The following is a 22051-nucleotide window of genomic DNA, read 5'->3' as shown; positions in this document are numbered from 1 at the left end:
TCCTGTGAGTTCAGTTTTAGATTCCGATGCTTCACTTCAGGTTAACTGTATCCCTTGGTCCTTCTTATTGACGATGAAACACAGAAATTGCATCCCAATTTAATACAATTGGCACAATGACGACTTAAGTACAAGAGGACTGACACTCTAACTTTCTATGATTTGAACCTCTCCTGTGAGTCCAGGTTTAGATTCCGATGCTTCACTTCTGGTTTACAGTATAACTTGGACCTTCTTATTGACGATGAAACACAGAAATTGCATCCGATTTTAATACAAAAGGCACAATGCCGACTTAAGTACAAGAGGACTGATACTATAACTTTCTATGATTTGAACCTCTCCTGTGAGTCCAGTTTTAGATTCCGATGCTTCACTTCAGGTTTACTGTATCCCTTGGGCCTTCGTATTCACGATGAAACACAGAAATTGCATCCGAATTTGATACAAAAGGCACAATGACGACTTAAGTACAAGAGGGCTGACACTCTAACATTCTATGATTTGAACCTCTGCTGTGAGTCCAGTTTTAGATTCCGATGCTTCACTTCAGGTTTACTGTATCCCTTGGACTTTCTTATTGACGATGAAACACAGAAATTGCATCCGAATTTAATACAAAAGGCACAATGCCGACTTAAGTACAAGAGGACTGACACTCTAACTTTCTGTGATTTGAACCTCTCCTGTGAGTCCTGTTTCAGATTCCGATTCTTCAATTCAGGTTTACTGTATCCCTTGGACCTTCTTATTGACGGTGAAACACAGATATTGCATCCAAATTTAACACAAATTGCACAATGCCGACTTAAGTACAAGAGGACTGCCACTCTAACTTTCTATGATTTGAACCTCTCCTGTGAGTCCAGTTTTAGATTCCGATGCTTCACTTCAGGTTTACTGTATCAGTTGGACCTCCTTATCGACGATGAAACACAGAAATTGCATCCGAATTTAATACAAAAGGCACAATGCCGACTTAAGTACAAGAGGACTGACACTCTAACTTTCTATGATTTGAACCGCTCCTGTGAGTTCAGTTTTAGATTCTGATGCTTCACGTCAGGTTTACTGTATACCTTGGACCTTCTTATTGACGATGAAACACAGAAATTACATACGAATGTAATACAAAAGGCACAATGCCGACTTAAGTACAAGAAGACTGACACACTAACTTTCTATGATTTGAACCTCTCCTGTGAGTCCAGTTTTAGATTCCGATGCTTCACTCCAGGTTTACAGTATACCTTGGACCTTCTTATTGACGATGAAACACAGAAATTGCATCCGAATGAAATACAAAACTCACAATGGCGACTTAAGACCAAGAGGACTGACACTCTAACTTTCTATGATTTGAACCTTTCCTGTGAGTCCTGTTTTAGATTCCGATGCTTCACTTCAGGTTTACTGTATCCCTCGGACCTTCTTATTGACGATGAAACATTGAAATTGCATCCGAAATTAATACAAAAGACACAATGCCAACTTAAGTACACGAGGACAGACACTCCAACCTTCTATGATTTGAACCTCTCCTGTGGGTCCAGTATTAAATTCCGATGCTTCACTTCAGTTTTAGTGTATCCCTTGGACCTTCTTATTGACGATGAAACACAGATATTGCATCCGAATTTAATACAATTGGCACAATGCCGACTTAAGTACACGAGCACTGACACTCTAATTTTCTATGATTTGAACCTCTCCTGTAAGTCAAGTCTTAGATTCCGATGCTTCACTCCAGGTTTACAGTATACCTTGGACCTTCTTATTGACGATGAAACACAGAAATTGCATCCGAATTTAATACAAAAGGCACAATGCCGACTTAAGTACAAGATTACTACACTCTAACTTTCTATGCTTTGAACCTCTCCTGTGAGTCCAGTTTTAGACTCAGATGCTTCACTTCAGGTTTACTGTATCCCTGCGACCTTCTTATTGACGATGAAACACATAAATTGAATCCGAATTTAATACAATTGGCACAATGCCGACTTAGGTACAAGAGCCCTGACACTCTAACTTTCTATGATTTGAACCTCTCCTGTGAGTCCAGTCTTAGATTCCGATGCTTCACTTCAGGTTTACTGTATCCCTTGGACTTTCTTATTGACGATGAAACACAGAAATTGCATCCGAATTTAATACAAAAGGCACAATGCCGACTTAAGTACAAGAGGACTGACACTCTAACTTTCTGTGATTTGAACCTCTCCTGTGAGTCCTGTTTCAGATTCCGATTCTTCAATTCAGGTTTACTGTATCCCTTGGACCTTCTTATTGACGGTGAAACACAGATATTGCATCCAAATTTAACACAAATTGCACAATGCCGACTTAAGTACAAGAGGACTGCCACTCTAACTTTCTATGATTTGAACCTCTCCTGTGAGTCCAGTTTTAGATTCCGATGCTTCACTTCAGGTTTACTGTATCAGTTGGACCTCCTTATCGACGATGAAACACAGAAATTGCATCCGAATTTAATACAAAAGGCACAATGCCGACTTAAGTACAAGAGGACTGACACTCTAACTTTCTATGATTTGAACCGCTCCTGTGAGTTCAGTTTTAGATTCTGATGCTTCACTTCAGGTTTACTGTATACCTTGGACCTTCTTATTGACGATGAAACACAGAAATTACATCCGAATGTAATACAAAAGGCACAATGCCGACTTAAGTACAAGAAGACTGACACTCTAACTTTCTATGATTTGAACCTCTCCTGTGAGTCCAGTTTTAGATTCCGATGCTTCACTCCAGGTTTACAGTATACCTTGGACCTTCTTATTGACGATGAAACACAGAAATTGCATCCGAATGAAATACAAAACTCACAATGGCGACTTAAGACCAAGAGGACTGACACTCTAACTTTCTATGATTTGAACCTTTCCTGTGAGTCCTGTTTTAGATTCCGATGCTTCACTTCAGGTTTACTGTATCCCTCGGACCTTCTTATTGACGATGAAACATTGAAATTGCATCCGAAATTAATACAAAAGACACAATGCCAACTTAAGTACACGAGGACAGACACTCCAACCTTCTATGATTTGAACCTCTCCTGTGGGTCCAGTATTAAATTCCGATGCTTCACTTCAGTTTTAGTGTATCCCTTGGACCTTCTTATTGACGATGAAACACAGATATTGCATCCGAATTTAATACAATTGGCACAATGCCGACTTAAGTACACGAGCACTGACACTCTAACTTTCTATGATTTGAACCTCTCCTGTGAGTTCAGTCTTAGATTCCGATGCTTCACTCCAGGTTTACAGTATACCTTGGACCTTCTTATTGACGATGAAACACAGAAATTGCATCTGAATTTAATACAAAAGGCACAATGCCGACTTAAGTACAAGAATACTGACACTCTAACTTTCTATGCTTTGAACCTCTCCTGTGAGTCCAGTTTCAGACTCAGATGCTTCACTTCAGGTTTACTGTATACCTTGAACCTACTTATTGACGATGAAACGCAGAAATTGCATCCGAATTTAACACAAAAGGCACAATGCCGACTTAAGTACAAGCGTACTGACACTCATATTTTCTATGATTTGAACTTTTCTTGTGAGTCCAGTTTTAGATTCCGATGATTCACTTCAGGTTTACTGTATCCCTTGGACCTTCTTATTGACGATGAAACACAGAAATTGCATCCGAATTTAATACAAAAGGCACAATGCCGACTTAAGTACAAGAGGACTGACACTCTAACTTTCTATGATTTGAACCGCTCCTGTGAGTCCAGTTTTAGATTCCGATGCTTCACTTCAGGTTTACTGTATACCTTGGAGCTTCTTATTGACGATGAAACACAGAAATTGCATCCGAATTTAATACAAAAGGCACAATGCCGACTTAAGTTCAAGAGGACTGACACTCTAACATTCTATGATTTGAACCTCTCCTGTGAGTCCAGTTTTAGATTCCGATGCTTCACTTTTGGTTTACTGTATTTCTTGGACCATCTAATTAACGATGAAACGCAGAAATTGCATCCGAATTTAATACAAAAGGCACAATGCCGACTTAAGTACAAGACGACTGACAATCCAACTTTCTATGATTTGAACCTCTGCTGTGAGTCCAGTTTTAGATTCCGATGCTTCACTTCAGGTTTACTGTATCCCTTGGACCTTCTTATTGACGATGAAACACAGAAATTGCATCCGAAATTAATACAAAAGACACAATGCCGACTTATGTACAAGAAGACTGACACTCTAACTTTCTATGATTTGAACCGCTCCTGTGAGTCCAGTTTTAGATTACGATGCTTCACTTCACGTTTACTGTATACCTTGGACCTTCTTATTGACGATGAAACACAGAAATTGCATCCCAATTTAATACAATTGGCACAATGACGACTTAAGTACAAGAGGACTGACACTCTAACTTTCTATGATTTGAACCTCTCCTGTGAGTCCAGGTTTAGATTCCGATGCTTCACTTCGGGTTTACAGTATAACTTGGACCTTCTTATTGACGATGAAACACAGAAATTGCATCCGATTTTAATACAAAAGGCACAATGCCGACTTAAGTACAAGAGGACTGATACTATAACTTTCTATGATTTGAACCTCTCCTGTGAGTCCAGTTTTAGATTCCGATGCTTCACTTCAGGTTTACTGTATCCCTTGGGCCTTCGTATTCACGATGAAACACAGAAATTGCATCCGAATTTGATACAAAAGGCACAATGACGACTTAAGTACAAGAGGGCTGACACTAACATTCTATGATTTGAACCTCTGCTGTGAGTCCAGTTTTAGATTCCGATGCTTCACTTCAGGTTTACTGTATCCCTTGGACTTTCTTATTGACGATGAAACACAGAAATTGCATCCGAATTTAATACAAAAGGCACAATGCCGACTTAAGTACAAGAGGACTGACACTCTAACTTTCTGTGATTTGAACCTCTCCTGTGAGTCCTGTTTCAGATTCCGATTCTTCAATTCAGGTTTACTGTATCCCTTGGACCTTCTTATTGACGGTGAAACACAGATATTGCATCCAAATTTAACACAAATTGCACAATGCCGACTTAAGTACAAGAGGACTGCCACTCTAACTTTCTATGATTTGAACCTCTCCTGTGAGTCCAGTTTTAGATTCCGATGCTTCACTTCAGGTTTACTGTATCAGTTGGACCTCCTTATCGACGATGAAACACAGAAATTGCATCCGAATTTAATACAAAAGGCACAATGCCGACTTAAGTACAAGAGGACTGACACTCTAACTTTCTATGATTTGAACCGCTCCTGTGGGTTCAGTTTTAGATTCTGATGCTTCACTTCAGGTTTACTGTATACCTTGGACCTTCTTATTGACGATGAAACACAGAAATTACATCCGAATGTAATACAAAAGGCACAATGCCGACTTAAGTACAAGAAGACTGACACTCTAACTTTCTATGATTTGAACCTCTCCTGTGAGTCCAGTTTTAGATTCCGATGCTTCACTTTTGGTTTACTGTATTTCTTGGACCTTCTAATTAACGATGAAACGCAGAAATTGCATCCGAATTTAATACAAAAGGCACAATGCCGACTTAAGTACAAGACGACTGACACTCCAACTTTCTATGATTTGAACCTCTGCTGTGAGTCCAGTTTTAGATTCCGATGCTTCACTTCAGGTTTACTGTATCCCTTGGACCTTCTTATTGACGATGAAACACAGAAATTGCATCCGAAATTAATACAAAAGACACAATGCCGACTTATGTACAAGAAGACTGACACTCTAACTTTCTATGATTTGAACCGCTCCTGTGAGTCCAGTTTTAGATTACGATGCTTCACTTCACGTTTACTGTATACCTTGGACCTTCTTATTGACGATGAAACACAGAAATTGCATCCGAATTTAATACAAAAGGCACAATGCCGACATAAGTACAAGATGACTGACACTCTAACTTTCTATGATTTGAACCTCTCCTGTGAGTTCAGTTTTAGATTCCGAAGCTTCACTTCAGGTTTACTGTATCCCTTGGACCTTCTTATTGACGGTGAAACACAGAAATTGCATCCGATTTTAATACAAGAGGCACAATGCCGACTTAAGTACAAGAGGACTGATACTATAACTTTCTATGATTTGAACCTCTCCTGTGAGTCCAGTTTTAGATTCCGATGCTTCACTTCAGGTCTACTGTATCCCTTGGACCTTCTTATTGTCGATGATACACAGAAATTGCATCCGAATTTAATACAATTGGCACAATGCCGATTTAAGTACAAGAGGACTGACACTCTAACATTCTATGATTTGAACCTCTCCTGTGAGTCCAGTCGTAGATTTCGATGCTTCACTCCAGGTTTACAGTATACTTTGGACCTTCTTATTGACGATGAAACATTAAAATTGCATCCGAAATTAATACAAAAGACACAATGCCAACTTAAGTACAAGAGGACAGACACTCTAACTTTCTATGATTTGAACCTCTGCTGTGAGTCCAGTTTTAAATTCCGATGCTTCACTTCAGGTTTACTGTATCCCTTGGACCTTCTTATTGACGATGAAACACAGAAATTGCATCCGAATGAAATACAAAAGGCACAATGGCGACTTAAGACCAAGAGGACTGACACTCTAACTTTCTATGATTTGAACCTTTCCTGTGAGTCCAGTTTTAGATTCCGATGCTTCACTTCAGGTTTACTGTATCCCTTGGACCTTCTTATTGACGATGAAACACAGAAATTGCATCCGATTTTAATACAAAAGGCACAATGCCGACTTAAGTACAAGTGGACTGATACTATAACTTTCTATGATTTGAACCTCTCCTGTGAGTCCAGTTTTAGATTCCGATGCTTCACTTCAGGTCTACTGTATCCCTTGGACCTTCTTATTGACGATGATACACAGAAATTGCATCCGAATTTAATACAATTGGCACAATGCCGACTTAAGTACAAGAGGACTGACACTCTAACATTCTATGATTTGAACCTCTCCTGTGAGTCCAGTCTTAGATTTCGTTGCTTCACTCCAGGTTTATAGTATACTTTGGACCTTCTTATTGACGATGAAACATTAAAATTGCATCCGAAATTAATACAAAAGACACAATGCCAACTTAAGTACAAGAGGACAGACACTCTAACTTTCTATGATTTGAACCTCTGCTGTGAGTCCAGTTTTAAATTCCGATGCTTCACTTCAGGTTTACTGTATCTATTGGACCTTCATATTGACGATGAAACACAGAAATTGCATCCGAATGAAATACAAAAGGCACAATGGCGACTTAAGTACAAGAGAACTGACACTCTAACTTTCTATGATTTGAACCTTTCCTGTGAGTCCAGTTTTAGATTCCGATGCTTCACTTCAGGTTTACTGTATCCCTTGGACCTTCTTATTGACGATGAAACATTAAAATTGCATCCGAAATTAATACAAAAGACACAATGCCAACTTAAGTACACGAGGACAGACACTCCAACCTTCTATGATTTGAACCTCTCCTGTGGGTCCAGTATTAAATTCCGATGCTTCACTTCAGGTTTACTGTATCCCTTGGACCTTCTTATTGACGATGAAACACAGATATTGCATCCGAATTTAATACAATTGGCACAATGCCGACTTAAGTACACGAGCACTGACACTCTAATTTTCTATGATTTGAACCTCTCCTGTAAGTCAAGTCTTAGATTCCGATGCTTCACTCCAGGTTTACTGTATACCTTGGACCTTCTTATTGACGATGAAACACAGAAATTGCATCCCAATTTAATACAAAAGGCACAATGCCGACTTAAGTACAAGATTACTACACTCTAACTTTCTATGCTTTGAACCTCTCCTGTGAGTCCAGTTTTAGACTCAGATGCTTCATTTCAGGTTTACTGTATCCCTTCGACCTTCTTATTGACGATGAAACACATAAATTGAATCCGAATTTAATACAATTGGCACAATGCCGACTTAGGTACAAGAGCCCTGACACTCTAACTTTCTATGATTTGAACCTCTCCTGTGAGTCCAGTCCTAGATTCCGATGCTTCACTCCAGGTTTACAGAATACCTTGGACCTTCTTATTGACGATGAAACACAGAAATTGCATCTGAATTTAATACAAAAGGCACAATGCCGACTTAAGTACAAGAATACTGACACTCTAACTTTCTATGCTTTGAACCTCTCCTGTGAGTCCAGTTTCAGACTCAGATGCTTCACTTCAGGTTTACTGTATACCTTGAACCTTCTTATTGACGATGAAACGCAGAAATTGCATCCGAATTTAACACAAAAGGCACAATGCCGACTTAAGTACAAGCGTACTGACACTCATATTTTCTATGATTTGAACTTTTCTTGTGAGTCCAGTTTTAGATTCCGATGATTCACTTCAGGTTTACTGTATCCCTTGGACCTTCTTATTGACGATGAAACACAGAAGTTGCATCCGAATTTAATACAAAAGGCACAATGCCGACTTAAGTACAAGAGGACTGACACTCTAACTTTCTATGATTTGAACCGCTCCTGTGAGTCCAGTTTTAGATTCCGATGCTTCACTTCAGGTTTACTGTATACCTTGGAGCTTCTTATTGACGATGAAACACAGAAATTGCATCCGAATTTAATACAAAAGGCACAATGCCGACTTAAGTTCAAGAGGACTGACACTCTAACTTTCTATGATTTGAACCTCTCCTGTGAGTCCAGTTTTAGATTCCGTTGCTGCACTTAAGGTTTACTCTGTCTATTGGACCTTCTTCTTGACGATGAAACACAGAAATTGCATCGGAATTTAATACAAAAGGCACAATGCCGTCTTAAGTACAAGAGGACTGACACTCTAACTTTCTATGATTTGAACCTCTCCTGTGAGTCCAGCTTTAAACTCCAATGCTTCACTTAGGGTTTACTGTATCCGTTGGACCCTCTTATTGACGATGAAACACAGAAATTGCATCCGAATTTAATACACATGGCACAATGCCGACTTAAGTACAAGAGGACTGACACTCTAACTTTCTATGATTTGAACCTCTCCTGTGAGTTCAGTTTTAGATTTCGATGCTTCACTTCAGGTTTAGTGTATCCCTTGGTCCTTCTTATTGACGATGAAACACAGAAATTGCATCCCAATTTAATACAATTGGCACAATGACGACTTAAGTACAAGAGGACTGACACTCTAACTTTCTATGATTTGAACCTCTCCTGTGAGTCCAGGTTTAGATTCCGATGCTTCACTTCGGGTTTACAGTGTAACTTGGACATTCTTATTGACGATGAAACACAGAAATTGCATCCCATTTGAATACAAAAGGCACAATGCCGACTTAAGTACAAGAGGACTAATACTATTACTTTCTATGATTTGAACCTCTCCTGTGAGTCCAGTTTTAGATTCCGATGCTTCACTTCAGGTTTACTGTATCCCTTGGGCCTTCGTATTCACGACGAAACACAGAAATTGCATCCGAATTTGATACAAAAGGCACAATGACGACTTAAGTACAAGAGGGCTGACACTCTAACATTCTATGATTTGAACCTCTGCTGTGAGTCCAGTTTTAGATTCCGATGCTTCACTTCAGGTTTACTGTATCCCTTGGACTTTCTTATTGACGATGAAACACAGAAATTGCATCCGAATTTAATACAAAAGGCACAATGCCGACTTAAGTACAAGAGGACTGACACTCTAACTTTCTGTGATTTGAACCTCTCCTGTGAGTCCTGTTTCAGATTCCGATTCTTCAATTCAGGTTTACTGTATCCCTTGGACCTTCTTATTGACGGTGAAACACAGATATTGCATCCAAATTTAACACAAAATGCACAATGCCGACTTAAGTACAAGAGGACTGCCACTCTAACTTTCTATGATTGGAACCTCTCTTGTGAGTCCAGTTTTAGATTCCGAAGCTTCACTTCAGGTTTACTGTATCAGTTGGACCTCCTTATCGACGATGAAACACAGAAATTGCATCCGAATATAATACAAAAGGCACAATGCCGACTTAAGTACCAGAGGAAAGACACTCTAACTTTCTATGGTTTGAACCGCTCCTGTGAGTTCAGTTTCAGATACTGATGCTTCACTTCAGGTTTACTGTATACCTTGGACCTTCTTATTGACGATGAAACACAGAAATTACATCTGAATGTAATACAATTGGCACATTGCCGACTTAAGTACAAGAGGACTGACACTCTAACTTTCTATGATTTGAACCTCTCCTGTGAGTCCAGTTTTAGATTCCGATGCTTCACTTTAGGTTTACTGTATTTCTTGGACCTTCTAATTGACGATGAAACACAGAAATTGCATCCGAATTTAATACAAAAGGCACAATGCCGACTTAAGTACAAGACGACTGTCACACTAACTCTCTATGATTTGAACCTCTCCTGTGAGTTCAGTTTTAGATTCCGATGCTTCACTTCAGGTTTACTGTATCCCATGGGCCTTCTTATTGACGATGAAACACAGAAATTGCACCCGATTTTAATAGAAAAGGCACAATGCCGACTTAAGTACAAGAGGACTGACACTCTAACTTTCTATGATTTCAACCTCTGCTGTGAGTCCAGTCTTAGATTCCGATGCTTTACTTCAGGTTTACAGTATACCTTGGACCTTCTTATTGACGATGAAACACAGAAATTGCATCCGAATTTAATACAAAAGGCACAATGCCGACATAAGTACAAGAGGACTAATACTAAAAATTTCTATGATTTGAACCTCTGCTGTGAGTCCAGTTTTAAATTCCGATGCTTCACTTCAGGTTTACTGTATACCTTGAACCTTCTTATTGACGATGAAACGCAGAAATTGCATCCGAATTTAACACAAAAGGCACAATGCCGACTTAAGTTCAAGAGGACTGACACTCTAACTTTCTATGATTTGAACCTCTCCTGTGAGTCCAGTTTTAGATTCCGTTGCTGCACTTAAGGTTTACTCTGTCTATTGGACCTTCTTCTTGACGATGAAACACAGAAATTGCATCGGAATTTAATACAAAAGGCACAATGCCGTCTTAAGTACAAGAGGACTGACACTCTAACTTTCTATGATTTGAACCTCTCCTGTGAGTCCAGCTTTAGACTCCAATGCTTCACTTAGGGTTTACTGTATCCGTTGGACCCTCTTATTGACGATGAAACACAGAAATTGCATCCGAATTTAATACAAAAGACAAAATGCCAACTTAAGTACAAGAGGACAGACACTCCAACTTTCTACGATTTGAACCTCTGCTGTGAGTCCAGTTTTAGATTCCGATGCTTCACTTCAGGTTTACTTTATCCCTTCGACCTTCTTATTGACGATGAAACACATAAATTGAATCCGAATTTAATACAATTGGCACAATGCCGACTTAGGTACAAGAGCCCTGACACTCTAACTTTCTATGATTTGAACCGCTCCTGTGAGTCCAGTCTTAGATTCCGATGCTTCACTCCAGGTTTACAGAATACCTTGGACTTTCTTATTGACGATGAAACACAGAAATTGCATCTGAATTTAATACAAAAGGCACAATGCCGACTTAAGTACAAGAATACTGACACTCTAACTTTCTATGCTTTGAACCTCTCCTGTGAGTCCAGTTTCAGACTCAGATGCTTCACTTCAGGTTTACTGTATACCTTGAACCTTCTTATTGACGATGAAACGCAGAAATTGCATCCGAATTTAACACAAAAGGCACAATGCCGACTTACGTACAAGAGCCCTGACACTCTAACTTTCTATGATTTGAACCTCTCCTGTGAGTCCAGTCTTAGATTCCGATGCTTCACTCCAGGTTTACAGAATACCTTGGACTTTCTTATTGACGATGAAACACAGAAATTGCATCTGAATTTAATACAAAAGGCACAATGCCGACTTAAGTACAAGAATACTGACACTCTAACTTTCTATGCTTTGAACCTCTCCTGTGAGTCCAGTTTCAGACTCAGATGCTTCACTTCAGGTTTACTGTATACCTTGAACCTTCTTATTGACGATGAAACGCAGAAATTGCATCCGAATTTAACACAAAAGGCACAATGCCGACTTAAGTTCAAGAGGACTGACACTCTAACTTTCTATGATTTGAACCTCTCCTGTGAGTCCAGTTTTAGATTCCGTTGCTGCACTTAAGGTTTACTCTGTCTATTGGACCTTCTTCTTGACGATGAAACACAGAAATTGCATCGGAATTTAATACAAAAGGCACAATGCCGTCTTAAGTACAAGAGGACTGACACTCTAACTTTCTATGATTTGAACCTCTCCTGTGAGTCCAGCTTTAGACTCCAATGCTTCACTTAGGGTTTACTGTATCCGTTGGACCCTCTTATTGACGATGAAACACAGAAATTGCATCCGAATTTAATACAAATGGCACAATGCCGACCTAAGTACAAGAGGACTGACACTCTAACTTTCTATGATTTGAACCTCTCCTGTGAGTTCAGTTTTAGATTTCGATGCTTCACTTCAGGTTTAGTGTATCCCTTGGTCCTTCTTATTGACGATGAAACACAGAAATTGCATCCCAATTTAATACAATTGGCACAATGACGACTTAAGTACAAGAGGACTGACACTCTAACTTTCTATGATTTGAACCTCTCCTGTGAGTCCAGGTTTAGATTCCGATGCTTCACTTCGGGTTTACAGTATAACTTGGACCTGCTTATTGACGATGAAACACAGAAATTGCATCCCATTTTAATACAAAAGGCACAATGCCGACTTAAGTACAAGAGGACTGATACTATAACTTTCTATGATTTGAACCTCTCCTGTGAGTCCAGTTTTAGATTCCGATGCTTCACTTCAGGTTTATTGTATCCCTTGGGCCTTCGTATTCACGACGAAACACAGAAATTGCATCCGAATTTGATACAAAAGGCACAATGACGACTTAAGTACAAGAGGGCTGACACTCTAACATTCTATGATTTGAACCTCTGCTGTGAGTCCAGTTTTAGATTCCGATGCTTCACTTCAGGTTTACTGTATCCCTTGGACTTTCTTATTGACGATGAAACACAGAACTTGCATCCGAATTTAATACAAAAGGCACAATGCCGACTTAAGTACAAGAGGACTGACACTCTAACTTCCTGTGATTTGAACCTCTCCTGTGAGTCCTGTTTCAGATTCCGATTCTTCAATTCAGGTTTACTGTATCCCTTGGACCTTCTTATTGACGGTGAAACACAGATATTGCATCCAAATTTAACACAAAATGCACAATGCCGACTTAAGTACAAGAGGACTGCCACTCTAACTTTCTATGATTTGAACCTCTCCTGTGAGTCCAGTTTTAGATTCCGAAGCTTCACTTCAGGTTTACTGTATCAGTTGGACCTCCTTATCGACGATGAAACACAGAAATTGCATCCGAATACAATACAAAAGGCACAATGCCGACTTAAGTACAAGAGGACTGACACTCTAACTTTCTATGGTTTGAACCGCTCCTGTGAGTTCAGTTTTCGATACTGATGCTTCACTTCAGGTTTACTGTATACCTTGGACCTTCTTATTGACAATGAAACACAGAAATTACATCCGAATGTAATACAATTGGCACAATGCCGACTTAAGTACAAGAGGACTGACACTCTAACTTTCTATGATTTGAACCTCTCCTGTGAGTCCAGTTTTAGATTCCGATGCTTCACTTTTGGTTTACTGTATTTCTTGGACCTTCTAATTGACGATGAAACACAGAAATTGCATCCGAATTTAATACAAAAGGCACAATGCCGACTTAAGTACAAGACGACTGACACTCTAACTCTCTATGATTTGAACCTCTCCTGTGAGTTCAGTTTTAGATTCCGATGCTTCACTTCAGGTTTACTGTATCCCATGGGCCTTCTTATTGACGATGAAACACAGAAATTGCACCCGATTTTAATAGAAAAGGCACAATGCCGTCTTAAGTACAAGAGGACTGACACTCTAACTTTCTATGATTTGAACCGCTCCTGTGGGTCCAGTTTTAGATTACGATGTTTCACTTCAGGTTTACTGTATACCTTGGAACTTCTTATTGACGATGAAACACAGAAATTGCATCCGAATGTAATACAAAAGGCACAATGCCGACTTAAGTTCAAGAGGACTGACACTCTAATTTTCTACGATTTGAACCTCTGCTGTGAGTCCAGTTTTAGATTCCGGTGCTGCACTTAAGGTTTACTCTATCTATTGGACCTTCTTCTTGACGATGAAACACAGAAATTGCATCGGAATTTAATACAAAAGGCACAATGCCGACTTAAGTACAAGAGACCTGACACTCTAACTCTCTACGATTTGAACCTCTGCTGTGAGTCCAGTCTTAGATTCCGATGCTTTACTTCAGGTTTACAGTATACCTTGGACCCTCTTATTGACGATGAAATACGGAAATTGCATCCGATTTTAATACAATTTGCACAATGCCGACTTAAGTACAAGAGGACTGACACTCTAACTTTCTTTGACTTGAACCTCTCCTGTAAGTCCAGTCTCAGATTCCGATGCTTTACTTCAGGTTTACAGTATACCTTGGACCTTCTTATTGACGATGAAACACAGAAATTGCATCCGAATTTAATACAAAAGGCACCATGCCGACATACGTACATGAGGACTGACACTCGAACTTTCTATGATTTGAACCTCTGCTGTGAGTCCAGTCTTAGATTCCGAAACTTTACTTCAGGTTTACAGTATACCTTGGACCCTCTTATTGACGATGAAACACAGAAATTGCATCTGAATTTAATACAAAAGGCACAATGCCGACTTAAGTACAAGAGGACTAATACTAAAAATTTCAATGATTTGTACCTCTCCTGTAAGTCCAGTTTTAGATTCCGAGGCTTCACTTCAGGTTTACTGTACCCCTTTGGCCTTCTTATTGACGATGAAACACAGAAATTGCACCCGAATTTAATAGAAAAGGCACAATGCCGACTTAAGTACAAGAGCACTGACACTCTAACTTTCTGTGATTTGAACCTCTCCTGTGATTCCAGTTTTAGATTCCGATAATTCACTTCAGGTTTACTGTATCCCTTGGAGCTTCTTATTGACGATGAAACACAGAAATTGCATCCCAATTTAATACAAAAGGCACAATGCCGACCTAAGTACAAGAGGACTGACACTCTAACTTTCTATGATTTGAACCGCTCCTGTGAGTCCAGTTTTAGATTCCGATGCTTCCCTTCAGGTTTGCTGTATTTCTTGGACCTTCTAATTGACGATGAAACACAGAAATTGCATCCGAATTTAATACAAAAGGCAGAATGACGACTTAAGTGCAAGAGGAATGACACTCAAACTTTCTATGATTTGAACCTCTCCTGTGAGTCAGGTTTTAGATTCCGATGCTTCACTTCAGGTTTACTGTATCCCTTGGACCTTCTTATAGACGATGAAACATAGAAATTGCATCCGAATTTAATACAAAAGGCACAATGCCGACTTAAGTACTAGAGGACTGACACTCTAACTTTCTATGATTTGAACCTCTCCTGTGAGTTCAGTTTTAGATTCCGATGCTTCACTTCAGGTTTACTGTATCCCATGGGCCTTCTTATTGACGATGAAACACAGAAATTGCACCCGATTTTAATAGAAAAGGCACAATGCCGACTTAAGTACAAGAGGACTGACACTCTAACTTTCTATGATTTCAACCTCTGCTGTGAGTCCAGTCTTAGATTCCGATGCTTTACTTCAGGTTTACAGTATACCTTGGACCTTCTTATTGACGATGAAACACAGAAATTGCATCCGAATTTAATACAAAAGGCACAATGCCGACATAAGTACAAGAGGACTAATACTAAAAATTTCTATGATTTGAACCTCTCCTGTAAGTCCAGTTTTAGATTCCGATGCTTCACTTCAGGTTTACTGTATCCCTTGGGCCTTCTTATTGACGATGAAACACAGAAATTGCTCCCGAATTTAATAGAAGAGGCACAATGCCGACTTAAGTACAAGAGGACTGACACTCTTACTTTCTATGATTTGAACCTCTGCTGTGAGTCCAGTTTTAAATTTCGATGCTTCACTTCAGGTTTACTGTATCCCTTGAACCATCTCATTGACGATGAAACACAGAAATTCCATCCGAATTTAATACAAAAAGCACAATGCCGACTTAAGTACAAGAGGACTGACACTCTAACTTTCTGTGATTTGAACCTCTCCTGTGAGTTCAGTTTTAGATTCCGATGCTTCACTTCAGGTTTACTGTATCCCTCGGACTTTCTTATTGACGATGAAACATTAAAATTGCATCCGAATTTAATACAAAAGACAAAATGCCAACTTAAGTACAAGAGGACAGACACTCCAATTTTCTACGATTTGAACCTCTGCTGTGAGTCCAGTTTTAGATTCCGATGCTTCACTTCAGGTGTACAGTATCCCTTGGACCTTCTTACTGACGATGAAACACAGAAATTGCATACGAATTTAATACAAAAGGCACAATGCCGACTTCAGTACAAGAGGACTGACACTCTAACTTTCTATGATTTGAACCGCTCCTGTGGGTCCAGCTTTAGACTCCAATGCTTCACTTCAGGTTTACTGTATCCCTTGGACCTTCTTATTGACGATGAAACACACAAATTGCATCCGAATTTAATACAAAAGGCACAATGCCGACTTAAGTACAAGAGGACTGACACTCTAACTTCCTGTGATTTGAACCTCTCCTGTGAGTCCAGTTTTAGATTTCGATGCTTCACTTCAGGTTTACTGTATCAGTTGGACCTCCTTATCGACGATGAAACACAGAAATTGCATCCGAATTTAATACAAAAGGCACAATGCCAACTTAAGTACAAGAGGACTGACACTCTAACTTTCTATGATTTGAACCGCTCCTGTGAGTTCAGTTTTAGATTCTGATGCTTCACTTCAGGTTTACTGTATACCTTGGACCTTCTTATTGACGATGAAACACAGAAATTACATCCGAATGTAATACAAAAGGCACAATGCCGACTTAAGTACAAGAGGACTGACACTCTAACTTTCTATGATTTGAACCTCTGCTGTGAGTCCAGTTTTAGATTCCGATGCTTCACTTCAGGTTTACTGTATCCCTTGGGCCTTCTTATTGACGATGAAACACAGAAATTGCATCCGAATTTAATACTAAAGGCACTATGCCGACTTAAGTACAAGAGGACTGAAACTCTAACTTTCTATGATTTGAACCGCTCCTGTGAGTCCAGTTTTAGATTCCGATGCTTCACTTCAGGTTTACTGTATACCTTGGACCTTCTAATTGACGATGAAACACAGAAATTGCATCCGAATTTAATACAAAAGGCACAATGCCGACTTAAGTACAAGAGGAATGACACTCAAACTTTCTATGATTTGACCCTCTGCTGTGAGTCCAGTTTTAAATTCCGATGCTTCACTTCAGTTTTACTGTATCCCTTGAACCTTCTTATTGACGATGAAACACAGAAATTGCATCTGAATTTAATACAAAAGGCACAATGCCGACTTTAGTACAAGAGGACTGACACTCTGACTTTCTATGTTTTGAACCTCTCCTGTGAGTGCAGTTTTAAATTCCGATGCTTCACTTTACGTTTACTGTATCCCTTGGACCTTCTTATTGACGATGAAACATTAAAATTGCATCCGAATTCAATACAAAAGACACAATGCCAACTTAAGTACAAGAGGACAGACACTCCAACTTTCTATGATTTGAACCTCTGCTGTGAGTCCAGTTTTAGATTCCGATGCTTCACTTCAGGTTTACTGTATCCCTTGGACCCTCTTATTGACGATGAAATACGGAAATTGCATCCGATATTAATACAATTTGCACAATGCCGACTTAAGTACAAGAGGACTAATACTAAAAATTTCAATGATTTGAACCTCTCCTGTAAGTCCAGTTTTAGATTCCGAGGCTTCACTTCAGGTTTACTGTACCCCTTGGGCCTTCTTATTGACGATGAAACACAGAAATTGCACCCGAATTTAATAGAAAAGGCACAATGCCGACTTAAGTACAAGAGCACTGACACTCTAACTTTCTGTGATTTGAACCTCTCCTGTGATTCCAGTTTTAGATTCCGATGTTTCCCTTCAGGTTTAGTGTATACCTTGAACCTTCTTATTGACGATGAAACGCAGAAATTGCATCCGAAATTAACACAAAAGGCACAATGCCGACTTAAGTATAAGCGGACTGACACTCTAACTTTCTATGATTTGAACCTCTCCTGTGAGTTCAGTTTTAGATTCCGATGCTTCACTTCAGGTTTACTGTATGCCTTCGACCTTCTTATTGACGATGAAACATTAAAATTGCATCCGAAATTAATACAAAGGACACAATGCCAACTTAAGTACAAGAGGACAGACACTCTAACTTTCTATGATTTGAACCTCTGCTGTGAGTCCAGTTTTAAATTCCGATGCTTCACTTCAGGTTTACTGTATCCCTTGGACTATCTTGTTGACGATGAAACACAGAAATTGCATCCGAATTTAATACAATTGGCACAATGCCGACTTAAGTACAAGAGGACTGACACTCTAACTTACTATGATTTGAACCTCTCCTGTGAGTCCAGTCTTATTTTCCGGTGCTTCACTTCAGGTTTACAGTATACCTTGGACCTTCTTATTGACGATGAAACACAGAAATTGCATCTGAATTTAATACAAAAGGCACAATGCCGACCTAAGTACAAGAGGACTGACACTCTAACTTTCTATGATTTGAACCGCTCCTGTGAGTCCAGTTTTAGATTCCGATGCTTCACTTCAAGTTTACTGTATACCTTGGACTTTCTTATTGACGATGAAACACAGAAATTGCACCCGAATGTAATACAAAAGGCACAATGCCGACTTAAGTACAAGACGACTGACACTATAACATTCTATGATTTGAACCTCTCCTATTAGTTCAGTTTCAGATTCCGATGCTTCACTTCAGGTTTACTGTATCCCTTGGACCTTCTTATTGACGATGAAATACGGAAAATGCATCCGATTTTAGTACAATTGGCACAATGCCGACTTAAGTACAAGAGGACTGACACTCTAACTCGCTATGATTTGAACCTCTAATGTGAATCCAGTCTTAGATTCCGGTGCTTCACTTCAGGTTTACAGTATGCCTTGGGCCTTCTTATTGACGTTGAAACACAGAAATTGCATCCGAATTTAATACAAAAGGCACAATGCCGACTTAAGTACAAGAGGACTGACACTCAAACTTTCTATGATTTGAACCTCTGCTGTGAGTCCAGTCTTAGATTCGGATGCTTCACTTCAGGTTTACAGTATTCCTTGGACGTTCTTATTGACGATGAAACACAGAAATTGCATCCGAAATTTAAAAAAAAGGCACAATGCCGTCATAAGTATAAGAGGGCTGACACTCTAACTTCCTATGATTTGAACCTCTCCTGTGAGTCCAGTTTTAGATTCCGATGCTTCACTTCAGGTTTACTGTATCCCTTGGACCTTCTTATTGACAATGAAACACAGAAATTGCATCCGAATTTAATACAAAAGGCACAATGCCGACTTAAGTACAAGAGGACTGACACTATAACTTTCTATGATTTGAACCTCTCCTGTGAGTTCAGTTTTAGATTCCGCTGCCTCACTTCAGGTTTACTGTATCCCTTGGACCTTCTTATTGACGATGAAACATTGAAATTGCATTCGAATTTAATACAAAAGACACAATGCCAACTATAGTAAAAGAGGACAGACACTCTAACTTTCTATGATTTGAACCTCTGCTGTGAGTCCAGTTTTAGATTCCGATGCTTCACTTCAGGTTTACTGTATCCCTTGGACCTTCTTATTGACGATGAAACACAGAAATTGCAACCAAATTTAACACAAAAGGTACAAAGCCGACTTAAGTACAAGAAGACTGACACTCTAACTTTCTATGATTTGAACCTCTGCTGTGAGTCCAGTCTTAGATTCCGATGCTTCACTTCAGGTTTACTGTATCCCTTGGACCTTCTTATTGACGATGAAACACAGAAATTGCAACCAAATTTAACACAAAAGGTACAATGCCGACTTAAGTACAAGAGGACTGACACTCAAACTTTCTATGATTTGAACCTCTGCTGTGAGTCCAGTCTTAGATTCCGATGCTTCACTTCAGGTTTACAGTATACCTTGGACCTTCGTATTGACGATGAAACACAATTACATTCGAATTTAATACAAAAGGCACAATGACGACTTAAGTACAAGAGGACTAATAACATAACTTTCTATGATTTCAACCACTCCTGTGAGTCCAGTTTTAGATTCCGATGCTTCTCTTCAGGTTTACTGTATCCCTTGGACCTTCTTATTGACGATGAAACACAAAAATTGCATCCGAATTTAATACAAAAGGCACAATGCCGACTTAAGTACAAGAGTACTGACACGCTAACTTTCTATGATTTGAACCTCTGCTGTGAGTCCTGTTTTAGATTCCGATGCTTCACTTCAGGTTTACAGTATACCTTGGACCTTCTTATTGACGATGAAACACAGAAATTGCAACCAAATTTAACACAAAAGGTACAAAGCCGACTTAAGTACAAGAAGACTGACACTCTAACTTTCTATGATTTGAACCTCTCCTGTGAGTCCAGTTTTAGATTCCGATGCTTCACTTCAGGTTTACTGTATCCCTTGGACCTTCTTATTGACTATTAAACACAGAAATTGCATCCGAATTTAATACAAAAGGCACAATGTCGACTTATGGGCAAGAGGACTGACACTCTAACTTTCTATTATTTGAACCACTCCTGTGAGTCCAGTTTTAGATTACGATGCTTCACTTCAGGTTTACTGTATACCTTGGACCTAATTATTGACGATGAAACACAGAAATTGCATCCGAATGTAATACAAAAGGCACAATGCCGACATAAGTACAAGAGGACTGACACTCTAACTTTCTATGATTTGATCCTCTCCTGTGAGTACAGTTTTAGATTCCGATGCTTCACTTCAGGTTTACTGTATACCTTGGACCTTCTTATTGACGATGAAACACAGAAATTGCATCCGAATTTAATACAAAAGGCACAATGCCGACTTAAGTACAAGATGACTGACACTCTAACTTTCTATGATTTGACCCTCTCCTGTGAGTTCAGTTTTAGATTCCGCTGCTTCACTTCAGGTTTACAGTATACCTTGGACCTTCGTATTGACGATGAAACACAATTACAATCGAATTTAATACAAAAGGCACAATGCCGACTTAAGTACAAGAGGATTGACACTCTAAATTTCTATGATTTGAACCTCTCCTGTGAGTCCAGTCTTAGAGTCCGATGCTTCACTTCAGGTTTACAGTATACCTTGGACCTTCGTATTGACGATGAAACACAATTACATTCGAATTTAATACAAAAGGCACAATGCCGACTTAAGTACAAGAGGACTAATAATATAACTTTCTATGATTTCAACCTCTCCTGTGAGTCCAGTTTTAGATTCCGATGCTTCACTTCAGCTTTACTGTATCCCTTGGACCTTCTTATTGACGATGAAACACAAAAATTGCATCCCAATATAATACAAAAGGCACAATGCCGACTTAAGTACAAGAGTACTGACACGCTAACTTTCTATGATTTGAACCTCTGCTGTGAGTCCTGTTTTAGATTCCGATTCTTCACTTCAGGTTTACTGTATCCCTTGGACCATCTTATTGACGACGAAACACAGAAATTGCATCCGAATTTAATACAAAAGGCACAATGCCGACTTAAGTACAAGAGAACTGACACTCTAGCTTTCTGTGATTTGAACCTCTCCTGTGAGTCCAGTTTTAGATTCCGATGTTTCCCTTCAGGTTTACTGTATATCTTGGACCTTCTTATTGACGATCAAACACAGAAATTGCAACCAAATTTAACACAAAAGGCACAAAGCCGACTTAAGTACAAGAGGACTGGCACTCTAACTTTCTATTATTTGAACCTCTCCTG

The sequence above is a fragment of the Schistocerca americana genome, chromosome 5 (genome assembly GCF_021461395.2).
Source record: "Schistocerca americana isolate TAMUIC-IGC-003095 chromosome 5, iqSchAmer2.1, whole genome shotgun sequence".
In the NCBI taxonomy this organism is placed as follows: domain Eukaryota; kingdom Metazoa; phylum Arthropoda; class Insecta; order Orthoptera; family Acrididae; genus Schistocerca; species Schistocerca americana.
Note: the sequence above shows the minus strand (reverse complement) of the source record.